The sequence below is a fragment of the Hemiscyllium ocellatum genome, chromosome 38, assembly GCF_020745735.1.
Source record: "Hemiscyllium ocellatum isolate sHemOce1 chromosome 38, sHemOce1.pat.X.cur, whole genome shotgun sequence".
Lineage (NCBI taxonomy): Eukaryota > Metazoa > Chordata > Chondrichthyes > Orectolobiformes > Hemiscylliidae > Hemiscyllium > Hemiscyllium ocellatum.
This window is the reverse complement of record NC_083438.1, coordinates 22,447,260-22,461,445: the sequence shown is the minus strand read 5'-3', so window position 1 is coordinate 22,461,445 and position 14,186 is coordinate 22,447,260.

Genomic DNA, 14,186 nt, shown 5'->3' with positions numbered 1-14,186 from the left:
GGACACTGTATAACAGTCTAATATCTGTGGGTACTGTATAACAGTCTAATATCAAGGACAGTGTATAACAGTCTAATATCTGGGGGAAAGTGTATAACAGTCTAAAATCTGGGACACTGTATAACAGTCTAATATCTGGGACACTTTATAACAGTCTAATATCTGGGACACTGTATAACAGTCTAATATCTGTGGGTACTGTATAACAGTCTAATATCAAGGACGGTGTATAACAGTCTAATATCTGGGGGAAAGTGTATAACAGTCTAAAATCTGGGACACTGTATAACAGTCTAATATCTGGGATGCTGTATAACAGTCTAATATCTGGGGGACACTGTATAACATTCTAATATCTGGGGGACACTGAATAACAGTCTAATATCTGGGGACACTTTATAACAGTCAAATATCTGGGACACTGTATAACAGTCTAATATCTGTGGGTACTGTATAACAGTCTAGTATCAAGGACAGTGTATAACAGTCTAATATCTGGGGGAAAGTGTATAACAGTCTAAAATCTGGGACACTGTATAACATTCTAATATCTGGGATGCTGTATAACAGTCTAATATCTGGGGGGCACTGTATAACAGTCTAATATCTGGGACACTGTATAACAGTCTAATATCTGGGGGACAGTGTATAACAGTCTAATATCTTGGGGACACTGTATAACATTCTAATATCTGGGGACACTGAATAACAGTCTAATATCTGGGGACACTTTATAACAGTCAAATATCTGGGACACTGTATAACAGTCTAATATCTGTGGGTACTGTATAACAGTCTAATATCAAGGACAGTGTATAACAGTCTAATATCTGGGGGAAAGTGTATAACAGTCTAAAATCTGGGACCCTGTATAACAGTCTACTATCTGGGAACGTGGATAACTTTCTAATATCTGAAGGACTCTGTATAGCAGTCTAATATCTCGGGGACTGTGTATAACATTCTAATATCTGGGACACTGTATAACAGTCTAATATCTGGGGGTACTGTATAACAGTCTAATATCAAGGACAGTGTATAACAGTCTAATATCTGGGGGAAAGTGTATAACAGTCTAAAATCTGGGACACTGTATAACAGTCTAATATCTGGGATGCTGTAAAACAGTCTAATATCTGGGGGGCACTGTATAACAGTCTAATATCTGGGACACTGTATAACAGTCTAATATCTGGGGGACAGTGTATAACAGTCTAATATCTGGGGGACACTGCATAACATTCTAATATCTGGGGACTCTGAATAACAGTCTAGTATCTGGGGACACTTTATAACAGTCAGATATCTGGGACACTGTATAACAGTCTAATATCTGTGGGTACTGTATAACAGTCTAATATCAAGGACAGTGTATAACAGTCTAATATCTGGGGGAAAGTGTATAACAGTCTAAAATCTGGGACTCTGTATAACAGTCTACTATCTGGGACAGTGGATAACTTTCTAATATCTGGAGGACACTGTATAGCAGTCTAATATCTCGGGGACTGTGTATAACATTCTAATATCTGGGACACTGTATAACAGTCTAATATCTGGGGGTGCTGTATAACCTTCTAATATCTGGTGGCACTGTATAACAGTCTAATATCCGGGGGTACTGCATAACAGTCTAATATCTGCCTGACAGTGTATAACAGTCTAATATCTGGGTGCACTGTGTAACAGTCAAATATCTGGGACACTGTTTAACATTCTAATATCTGGGACAGTGTATAACAGTCTAATATCTGGGACACATTTCAACAGTCTAATATCTGGGTGCACTGTATAACAATCTAAGATCTGGGACAGTGTATAACAGTCTAATATCTGGGACACTGTTTAACATTCTAATATCTGGGACAGTGTATAACAGTCTAATATCTGGGTCACATTTTAACAGTCTAATATCTGGGGGACAGTGTATAACAGTCTAATATCGGGGGCACTGTATAACCTTCTAATATCTGGTGGCACTGTATAACAGTCTAATATCTGGGGGTACTGCATAACAGTCTAATATCTGAGGACACTGTATAACAGTCTAATATCTGGGACACTGTATAACAGTCTAACAGCTGGGGGCACTGTATGACAGTCTAACATCTGGAGCCATGTATAACAGCCTAATATCTGGGGGACAGTGTATAACAGTCTAATACCTGGGACACTGTATAACATTCTAATATGAGGGGGCATTGTATAACAGTCTAATATCTGGGGGACACTGTTTAACAGTCCAATATCTGGGACGCATTTTAACAGTCTAATATCTGGGGGTCACTGTATAACCGTCTAATATCTGGGACACTGTATAACAGTCTAATATCTGGGACACTGTTTAACATTCTAATATCTGGGACAGTGTATAACAGTCTAATATCTGGGTCACATTTTAACAGTCTAATATCTGGGGGACAGTGTATAACAGTCTAATATCGGGGGCACTGTATAACCTTCTAATATCTGGTGGCACTGTATAACAGTCTAATATCTGGGGGTACTGCATAACAGTCTAATATCTGAGGACACTGTATAACAGTCTAATATCTGGGACACTGTATAACAGTCTAACAGCTGGGGGCACTGTATGACAGTCTAACATCTGGAGCCATGTATAACAGCCTAATATCTGGGGGACAGTGTATAACAGTCTAATACCTGGGACACTGTATAACATTCTAATATGAGGGGGCATTGTATAACAGTCTAATATCTGGGGGACACTGTTTAACAGTCCAATATCTGGGACGCATTTTAACAGTCTAATATCTGGGGGTCACTGTATAACCGTCTAATATCTGGGACACTGTATAACAGTCTAATATCTGGGACAGTGTATAACAGTGTAATATCTGGGGGACACTATATAACAGTCTAATATCTGGCTGACAGTGTATAACAGTCTAATATCTGGGGGTACTGTGTAACAGTCTAATATCTGGGACACGGTATAACAGTCTAACAGCTGCAGCTATGGTATGACAGTCTAATAGCTGGGACGCTGTAAAACTGTCTTACATCTCGGACACTGTATAACAGTCTAACATCTGTGGGAAAGTGTATAACAGTCTAATATCTGGGGACACTGTATAACAGTCAAATATCTGGGACACTGTATAACAGTCGAATATCTGGGGGAAAGTGTATAACAGTCTAATATCTTGGTTACTGCATAACAGTCTAATATCTGGGACAGTGGATAACTTTCTAATATCTGGAGGACACTGTATAACAGTCTAATATCTCAGGGACAGTGTATAACATTCTAATATCTGGGACACTGTATAACAGTCTAACATCTGGGGGTACTGTATAACCTTCTAATATCTGGGGACACTGTATAACAGTCTAATATCTGGGGGACAGTGTATAACAGTCTAATATCTGGGGACACTGTATAACAGTCTAATATCTGGCAGGAACTGTATAACAGTCTAATATCTGGGGGACACTGTATAACAGTCGAATATCTGGCTGACAGTGCATAACAGTCTAATATCAAGGACACTGTATAACAGTCTACTACCTGGGACAGTGGATAACTTTCTAATATCTGGAGGACACTGTATAGCCGTCTAATATCTCGGGGACTGTGTATAACCTTCTAATATCTGGGGACACTGTATAACAGTCTAATATCTGGGGGTGCTGTATAACCTTCTAATATCTGGTGGCACTGTATAACAGTCTAATAGCTGGGGGTACTGCATAACAGTCTAATATCTGGGGACACTGTATAACAGTCTAATATATGGCTGACAGTGTATAACAGTCTAATATCTGGGTGCACTGTGTAACAGTCAAATATCTGGGACACTGTTTAACATTCTAATATCTGGGACAGTGTATAACAGTCTAATATCTGGGACACATTTTAACAATCTAATATCTGGGTGCACTGTATAACAATCTAAGATCTGGGACAGTGTATAACAGTCTAATATCTGGGTCACATTTTAACAGTCTAATATCTGGGGGACAGTGTATAACAGTCTAATATCGGGGGCACTGTATAACCTTCTAATATCTGGTGGCACTGTATAACAGTCTAATATCTGGGGGTACTGCATAACAGTCTAATATCTGAGGACACTGTATAACAGTCTAATATCTGGGACACTGTATAACAGTCGAGTATCTGGGGACACTGAATAACAGTCTAATATCTGGGGGACAATGTATAACAGTCTAATATCTGGGACACTGTATAACAGTCTAATATCTGGGGGACACTGTTTAACAGTCCAATATCTGGGACGCATTTTAACAGTCTAATATCTGGGACAGTGTATAACAGTGTAATATCTGGGGGACACTATATAACAGTCTAATATCTGGCTGACAGTGTATAACAGTCTAATATCTGGGGTGCACTGTATAACAGTCTAATATCTGGGGGTAATGTATAACAGTCTAATATCTGGGGGTACTGTGTAACAGTCTAATATCTGGGACACTGTATAACAGTCTAACAGCTGCAGCTATGGTATGACAGTCTAATAGCTGGGACGCTGTCAAACTGTCTTACATCTCGGACACTGTATAACAGTCTAACAGCCTGTAGACCCGGGTTCAATTCCCGACTCAGGCGACTGATTGTGTGGAGTTTGCACGTTCTCCCCGTGTCTGCGTGGGTTTCCTCCGGTGCTCCGGTTTCCTCCCACCGTCACAAAGATGTGCGGGTCAGGTGAATTGGCCAAGCTAAATTGCCCATAGTGTTAGGTAAGGGGTAAATGTAGGGGTATGGGTGGGTTGCGCTTCGGCGGGTCGGTGTGGACTTGTTGGGCCGAATGGCCTGTTTCCACACTGTAAGTCTAATCTAATCTGGGGGACAGTGTATAACAGTCTAATATCTGGGGACACTGTATAACAGTCAAGTATCTGGGGACATTGAATAACAGTCTAATATCTGGGGACACCGTATAACAGTCAAATATCTGGGACACTGTATAACAGTCTAATATCTGGGGGAAAGTGTATAACAGTCTAATATCTTGGTTACTGCATAACAGTCTAATATCTGGGACAGTGGATAACTTTCTAATATCTGGAGGACACTGTATAACAGTCTAATATCTCAGGGACTGTGTATAACATTCTAATATCTGGGACACTGTATAACAGTCTAACATCTGGGGGTACTGTATAACCTTCTAATATCTGGGGACACTGTATAACAGTCTAATATCTGGGGGACAGTGTATAACAGTCTAATATCTGGGGACACTGTATAACAGTCTAATATCTGGGGGGAACTGTATAACAGTCTAATATCAAGGACACTGTATAACAGTCTAATATCTGTGGACACTGAATAACAGTCTAATATCTGGGGGACACAGTATAACAGTCAAATATCTGGGACACTGTATAACAGTCTAATATCTGTGGGTACTGCATAACAGTCTAATATCAAGGACAGTGTATAACAGTCTAATATATGGGACACTGTATAACAGTCTAATATCTGGGGGAAAGTGTATAACAGTCTAATGCCTTGGTTACTGTATAACAGTCTAATATCTGGGACAGTGGATAACTTTCTAATATCTGGAGGACACTGTATAACAGTCTAATATCTCGGGGACTGTGTATAACATTCTAATATCTGGGGACACTGTATAACAGTCTAATATCTGGGGGTACTGTATAACCTTGTAATAACTAGGGGACAGTGTATAACAGTCTAATATCTGGGGGCACTGTATAACAGTCTAATATCTGGGACACTGTACAACAGTCTAACAGCTGGGGGCACTGTATGACAGTCTAACATCTGGGGCCATGTATAACAGCCTAATATCTGGGGGACAGTGTATAACTGTCTAATACCTGGGACACTGTATAACATTCTAATATGAGGGGGCATTGTATAACAGTCTAATAACTGGGGGACAATGTATAACAGTCTAATGTCTGGGACACTGTATAACAGTCTAATATCTGGGACAGTGTATAACAGCGTAATATCTGGGGGAGACTATATAACAGTCTAATATCTGGCTGACAGTGTATAACAGACTAATATCTGGGGTGCACTGTGGAACAGTCTAATACCTGTGGTAATGTATAACAGTCTAATATCTGGGGGTGCTGTATAACAGTGTAGTATCTGGGGGCACTGTGTAACAGTCTAATATCTGGGACACTGTATAACAGTCTAACAGCTGCAGCTATGGTATGACAGTCTAATAGCTGGGACGTTATAAAACTGTCTTACATCTCGGACACTGTATAACAGTCTAACATCTGGGGGACAGTGTATAACAGTCTAATATCTGCGGACACTGTATAACAGTCTAGTATCTCGGACACTGAATAACAGTCTAATATCTGGAGGACACTGTATAACAGTCAAATATCTGGGACACTGTATAACAGTCTAATATCTGGGGGAAAGTGTATAACAGTCTAATATCTTGGTTACTGCATAACAGTCTGATATCTGGGACAGTGGATAACTTTCTAATATCTGGAGGACACTGTATAACAGTCTAATATCTCAGGGACTGTGTATAACATTCTAATATCTGGGACACTGTATAACAGTCTAACATCTGGGGGTACTGTATAACCTTCTAATATCTGGGGACACTGTATAACAGTCTAATATCTGGGGGACAGTGTATAACAGTCTAATATCTGGGGACACTGTATAACAGTCTAATATCTGGGGGGAACTGTATAACAGTCTAATATCTGGGGGACAGTGTATAACAGTCTAATATCTGGCTGACCGTGCATAACAGTCTAATATCTGGGACACTGTATAACAGTCTACTATCTGGGACAGTGGATAACTTTCTAATATCTGGAGGACACTGTATAGCAGTCTAATATCTCGGGGACTGTGTATAACATTCTAATATCTGGGACACTGTATAACAGTCTAATATCTGGGGGTACTGTATAACCTTCTAATATCTGGGGACACTGTATAACAGTCTAATATCTGGGGGTGCGGTATAACCTTCTAATATCTGGTGGCACTGTATAACAGTCTAATAGCTGGGGGTACTGCATAACAGTCTAATATCTGGGGACACTGTATTACAGTCTAATATCTGGCTGACAGTGTATAACAGTCTAATATCTGGGTGCACTGTGTAACAGTCAAATATCTGGGACACTGTTTAACATTCTAATATCTGGGACAATGTATAACAGTCTAATATCTGGGACACATTTTAACAGTCTAATATCTGGGTGCACTGTATAACAATCTAAGATCTGGGACAGTGTATAACAGTCTAATATCTGGGACACATTTTAACAGTCTAATATCTGGGGGACAGTGTATAACAGTCTAATATCGGTGGCACTGTATAACCTTCTAATATCTGGTGGCACTGTATAACAGTCTAATATCTGGGGGTACTGCATAACAGTCTAATATCTGAGGACACTATAACAGTCTAATATCTGGGAGTAAAAATCTTCGAGTAAAAAATTCCTGATGAAGGGCTTGTGCTCGAAACGTCGAATTCTCTATTCCTGAGATGCTGCCTAACCTGCTGTGCTTTGACCAGCAACACATTTGCAGCTAATATCTGGGACACTGTATAACAATCTAATATCTGGGACACTGTATAACAGTCTAATATCTGGGGGACACTGTTTAACAGTCCAATATCTGGGGACACCGTATAACAGTCAAATATCTGGGACACTGTATAACCGTCTAATATCTGGGGGAAAGTGTATAACAGTCTAATATCTTGGTTACTGCATAACAGTCTAATATCTGGGACAGTGGATAACTTTCTAATATCTGGAGGACACTGTATAACAGTCTAATATCTCAGGGACTGTGTATAACATTCTAATATCTGGGACACTGTATAACAGTCTAACATCTGGGGGTACTGTATAACCTTCTAATATCTGGGGACACTGTATAACAGTCTAATATCTGGCTGACAGTGTATAACAGTCTAATATCTGGGGACACTGTATAACATTCTAATATCTGGGGGACAGTGTATAACAGTCTAATATCTGGGGACACTGTATAACAGTCTAGTATCTGGGGACACTGAATAACAGTCTAATATCTGGGGACACCGTATAACAGTCAAATATCTGGGACACTGTATAACCGTCTAATATCTGGGGGAAAGTGTATAACAGTCTAATATCTTGGTTACTGCATAACAGTCTAATATCTGGGACAGTGGATAACTTTCTAATATCTGGAGGACACTGTATAACAGTCTAATATCTCAGGGACTGTGTATAACATTCTAATATCTGGGACACTGTATAACAGTCTAACATCTGGGGGTACTGTATAACCTTCTAATATCTGGGGACACTGTATAACAGTCTAATATCTGGGGGACAGTGTATAACAGTCTAATATCTGGGGACACTGTATAACATTCTAATATCTGGGGGGAACTGTATAACAGTCTAATATCTCAGGGACTGTGTATAACATTCTAATATCTGGGGACACTGTATAACAGTCTAACATCTGGGGGTACTGTATAACCTTGTAATATCTGGGGGACAGTGTATAACAGTCTAATATCTGGGGTCACTGTATAACAGTCTAATATCTGGGACACTGTACAACAGTCTAACAGCTGTGGGCACTGTATGACAGTCTAACATCTGGGGCCATGTATAACAGCCTAATATCTGGGGGACAGTGTATAACTGTCCAATACTTGGGACACTGTATAACATTCTAATATGAGGGGGCATTGTATAACAGTCTAATAACTGGGGGACAGTGTATAACAGTCTAATGTCTGGGACACTGTATAACAGTCGAATATCTGGGACAGTGTATAACAGCGTAATATCTGGGGGACACTATATAACAGTCTAATATCTGGCTGACAGTGTATAACAGTCTAATATCTGGGGTGCACTGTGTAACAGTCTAATACCTGTGGTAATGTATAACAGTCTAATATCTGGGGGTACTGTATAACAGTGTAGTATCTGGGGGCACTGTGTAACAGTCTAATATCTGGGACACTGTATAACAGTCTAACAGCTGCAGCTATGGTATGACAGTCTAATAGCTGGGACGCTGTAAAACTGTCTTACATCTCGGACACTGTATAACAGTCTAACATCTGGGGGACAGTGTATAACAGTCTAATATCTGGGGACACTGAATAACAGTCTAATATCTGGGGACACTGTATAACAGTCAAATATCTGGGACACTGTATAACAGTCTAATATCTGGGGGACAGTGTATAACAGTCTAATATCTGGGGACACTGTATAACAGTCTAATATCTGGGGGGAACTGTATAACAGTCTAATATCTGGGGGACAGTGTATAACAGTCTAATATCTGGCTGACAGTGCATAACAGTCTAATATCTGGGACACTGTATAACAGTCTACTATCTGGGACAGTGGATAACTTTCTAATATCTGGAGGACACTGTATAGCAGTCTAATATCTCGGGGACTGTGTATAACATTCTAATATCTGGGACACTGTATAACAGTCTAATATCTGGGGGTACTGTATAACCTTCTAATATCTGGGGACACTGTATAACAGTCTAATATCTGGGGGTGCGGTATAACCTTCTAATATCTGGTGGCACTGTATAACAGTCTAATAGCTGGGGGTACTGCATAACAGTCTAATATCTGGGGACACTGTATAACAGTCTAATATCTGGCTGACAGTGTATAACAGTCTAATATCTGGGTGCACTGTGTAACAGTCAAATATCTGGGACACTGTTTAACATTCTAATATCTGGGACAGTGTATAACAGTCTCATATCTGGGACACATTTTAACAGTCTAATATCTGGGTGCACTGTATAACAATCTAAGATCTGGGACAGTGTATAACAGTCTAATATCTGGGACACTGTTTAACATTCTAATATCTGGGACAGTGTATAACAGTCTAATATCTGGGTCACATTTTAACAGTCTAATATCTGGGGGACAGTGTATAACAGTCTAATATCGGTGGCACTGTATAACCTTCTAATATCTGGTGGCACTGTATAACAGTCTAATATCTGGGGGTACTGCATAACAGTCTAATATCTGAGGACACTATAACAGTCTAATATCTGGGACACTGTATAACAATCTAATATCTGGGACACTGTATAACAGCCTAATATCTGGGGGACACTGTTTAACAGTCCAATATCTGGGACGCATTTTAACAGTGTAATATCTGGGGGTCACTGTATAACAGTCTAATATCTGGGACAGTGTATAACAGTGTAATATCTGGGGGACACTATATAACAGTCTAATATCTGGCTGACAGTGTATAACAGTCTAATATCTGGGGTAATGTATAACAGTCTAATATCTGGGGGTACTGTGTAACAGTCCAATATCTGGGACACTGTATAACAGTCTAACAGCTGCAGCTATGGTATGACAGTCTAATAGCTGGGACGCTGTCAAACTGTCTTACATCTCGGACACTGTATAACAGTCTAACATCTGGGGGACAGTGTATAACAGTCTAATATCTGGGGACACTGTATAACAGTCTAGTATCTGGGGACACTGAATAACAGTCTAATATCTGGGGACACCGTATAACAGTCAAATATCTGGGACACTGTATAACCGTCTAATATCTGCGGGAAAGAGTATAACAGTCTAATATCTTGGTTACTGCATAACAGTCTAATATCTGGGACAGTGGATAACTTTCTAATATCTGGAGGACACTGTATAACAGTCTAATATCTCAGGGACTGTGTATAACATTCTAATATCTGGGACACTGTATAACAGTCTAACATCTGGGGGTACTGTATAACCTTCTAATATCTGGGGACACTGTATAACAGTCTAATATCTGGGGGACAGTGTATAACAGTCTAATATCTGGGGACACTGTATAACATTCTAATATCTGGGGGGAACTGTATAACAGTCTAATATCTCAGGGACTGTGTATAACATTCTAATATCTGGGGACACTGTATAACAGTCTAACATCTGGGGGTACTGTATAACCTTGTAATATCTGGGGGACAGTGTATAACAGTCTAATATCTGGGGGCACTGTATAACAGTCTAATATCTGGGACACTGTACAACAGTCTAACAGCTGTGGGCACTGTATGACAGTCTAACATCTGGGGCCATGTATAACAGCCTAATATCTGGGGGACAGTGTATAACTGTCCAATACTTGGGACACTGTATAACATTCTAATATGAGGGGGCATTGTATAACAGTCTAATAACTGGGGGACAGTGTATAACAGTCTAATGTCTGGGACACTGTATAACAGTCGAATATCTGGGACAGTGTATAACAGCGTAATATCTGGGGGACACTATATAACAGTCTAATATCTGGCTGACAGTGTATAACGGTCTAATATCTGGGGTGCACTGTGTAACAGTCTAATACCTGTGGTAATGCATAACAGTCTAATATCTGGGGGTACTGTATAACAGTGTAGTATCTGGGGGCACTGTGTAACAGTCTAATATCTGGGACACTGTATAACAGTCTAACAGCTGCAGCTATGGTATGACAGTCTAATAGCTGGGACGCTGTAAAACTGTCTTACATCTCGGACACTGTATAACAGTCAAACATCTGGGGGACAGTGTATAACAGTCTAATATCTGGGGACACTGAATAACAGTCTAATATCTGGGGACACTGTATAACAGTCAAATATCTGGGACACTGTATAACAGTCTAATATCTGGGGGAAAGTGTATAACAGTCTAATATCTTGGTTACTGCATAACAGTCTAATATCTGGGACAGTGGATAACTTTCTAATATCTGGAGGACACTGTATAACAGTCTAATATCTCGGGGACTGTGTATAACATTCTAATATCTGGGACACTGTATAACAGTCTAACATCTGGGGGTACTGTATAACCTTCTAATATCTGGGGACACTGTAGAACAGTCTAATATCTGGGGGACAGTGTATAACAGTCTAATATCTGGGGACACTGTATAACAGTCTAATATCTGGGGGGGAACTGTATAACAGTCTAATATCTGAGGACACTGTATAACAGTCTAATATCTGGGGGACAGTGTATAACAGTCTAATATCTGGCTGACAGTGTATAACAGTCTAATATCTGGGGGTACTGTGTAACAGTCTAATATCTGGCGGCACGGTGGCACAGTGGTGGCGGCACGGTGGCACAGTGGTGGCGGCACGGTGGCACAGTGGTTAGCACTGCTGCCTCACAGCACCAGCGACCTGGGTTCAATTCCCACCTCAGGCGACTGACTGTGTGGAGTTTGCACGTTCTCCCCGTGTCTGCGTGGGTTTCCTCCGGATGCTCCGGTTTCCTCCCACAGTCCAAAGATGTGCGGGTCAGGTGAATTGGCTATGCTAAATTGCCCGTAGTGTTAGGCAAGGGGTATATGTAGGGGTATGGGTGGGTTACGCTTCGGCGGGTCGGTGTGGACTTGTTGGGCCGAAGGGCCTGTTTCCACACTGTAAGTAATCTAATCTAATCTGGGACACTGTATAACAGTCTAACAGCTGCAGCTATGGTATGACAGTCTAATAGCTGGGACGCTGTCAAACTGTCTTACATCTCGGACACTGTATAATAGTCTAACATCTGGGGGACAGTGTATAACAGTCTAATATCTGGGGACACTGTATAACAGTCGAGTATCTGGGGACACTGAATAACAGTCTAATATCTGGGGACACTGTATAACAGTCAAATATCTGGGACACTGTATAACAGTCTAATATCTGGGGGAAAGTGTATAACAGTCTAATATCTTGGTTACTGCATAACAGTCTAATATCTGGGACAGCGGATAACTTTCTAATATCTGGAGGACACTGTATAACAGTCTAATATCTCGGGGACTGTGTATAACATTCTAATATCTGGGACACTGTATAACAGTCTAACATCTGGGGGTACTGTATAACCTTGTAATATCTGGGGACACTGAATAACCGTCTAATATCTGGGGGATAGTGTATAACAGTCTAATATCTGGGGGACAGTGTATAACAGTCTAATATCTGGGGGGAACTGTATAACAGTCTAATATCTGGGGTGCACTGTATAACAGTCTAATATCTGGGGGACACTATATAACAGTCTAATATCTGGCTGGCACTGTATAACAGTTTAATATCTGGGGGACACTGTATAACAGTCTAATATCTGTGACACTGTATAACAGTCTAACATCTGGGGCACTGTATAACAGTTTAATATCTGGGACAAATTTTAACAGTCTAATATCTGGGGGACAGTGTATAACAGTCTAATATCTGGGGGCACTGTATAACAGTCTAATATCTGGGGACACTGCATAACAGTCTGATATCTGGGACAATGTATAACAGTCTAATATCTGGGGGACAGTGTATAACAGTCTAATATCTGGGGGCACTGTATAACAGTCGAATATCTGGGGACACTGCATAACAGTCTGATATCTGGGACACTGTATAACAGTCTAATTTCTGGGGGACAATGTATAACAGTCTAATATCTGGGGGCACTGTATAACAGTCCAATATCTGGGGGACACTGCATAACAGTCTGATATCTGGGACACTGTATAACAGTCTAATATCTGGGAGCACTGTATAACAGTTTAATATCTGGGACACATTTTATCAGTCTAATATCTGGGGGACACTGTATAACAGTCTAATATCTGGGACACTGTGTAACAATCCAATATCAAATAAATTGGGGACAGTGTATAACAGTCTAATATCTGGGGTGCACTGTAAGACAGTCAAATATCTGGGGACACTGCATAACAGTCTGATATCTGGGACATTGTATAACAGTCTAATATCTGGGGGACAGTGTATAACAGTCTAATATCTGGGGGCACTGTATAACAGTCTAATATCTGGGGACACTGCATAACAGTCTGAAATCTGGGACACTGTATAACAGTCTAACATCTGGGGGACAGTGTATAACAGTCTAATATCTGGGGGCACTGTATAACAGTCTAATATCTGGGGACACTGTATAACAGTCTAATATCTGGGGGACAGTGTATAACATTCTAATATCTGGGACACTGTATAACAGTCTAATATCTGGGATGCTGTATAAGAGTATAATATCTGGGGGGCACTGTATAACAGTCAAATATCTGGGACACTGTATAACAGTCTAATATCTGTGGGTACTGTATAACAGTCTAATATCAAGGACAGTGTATAACAGTCAAA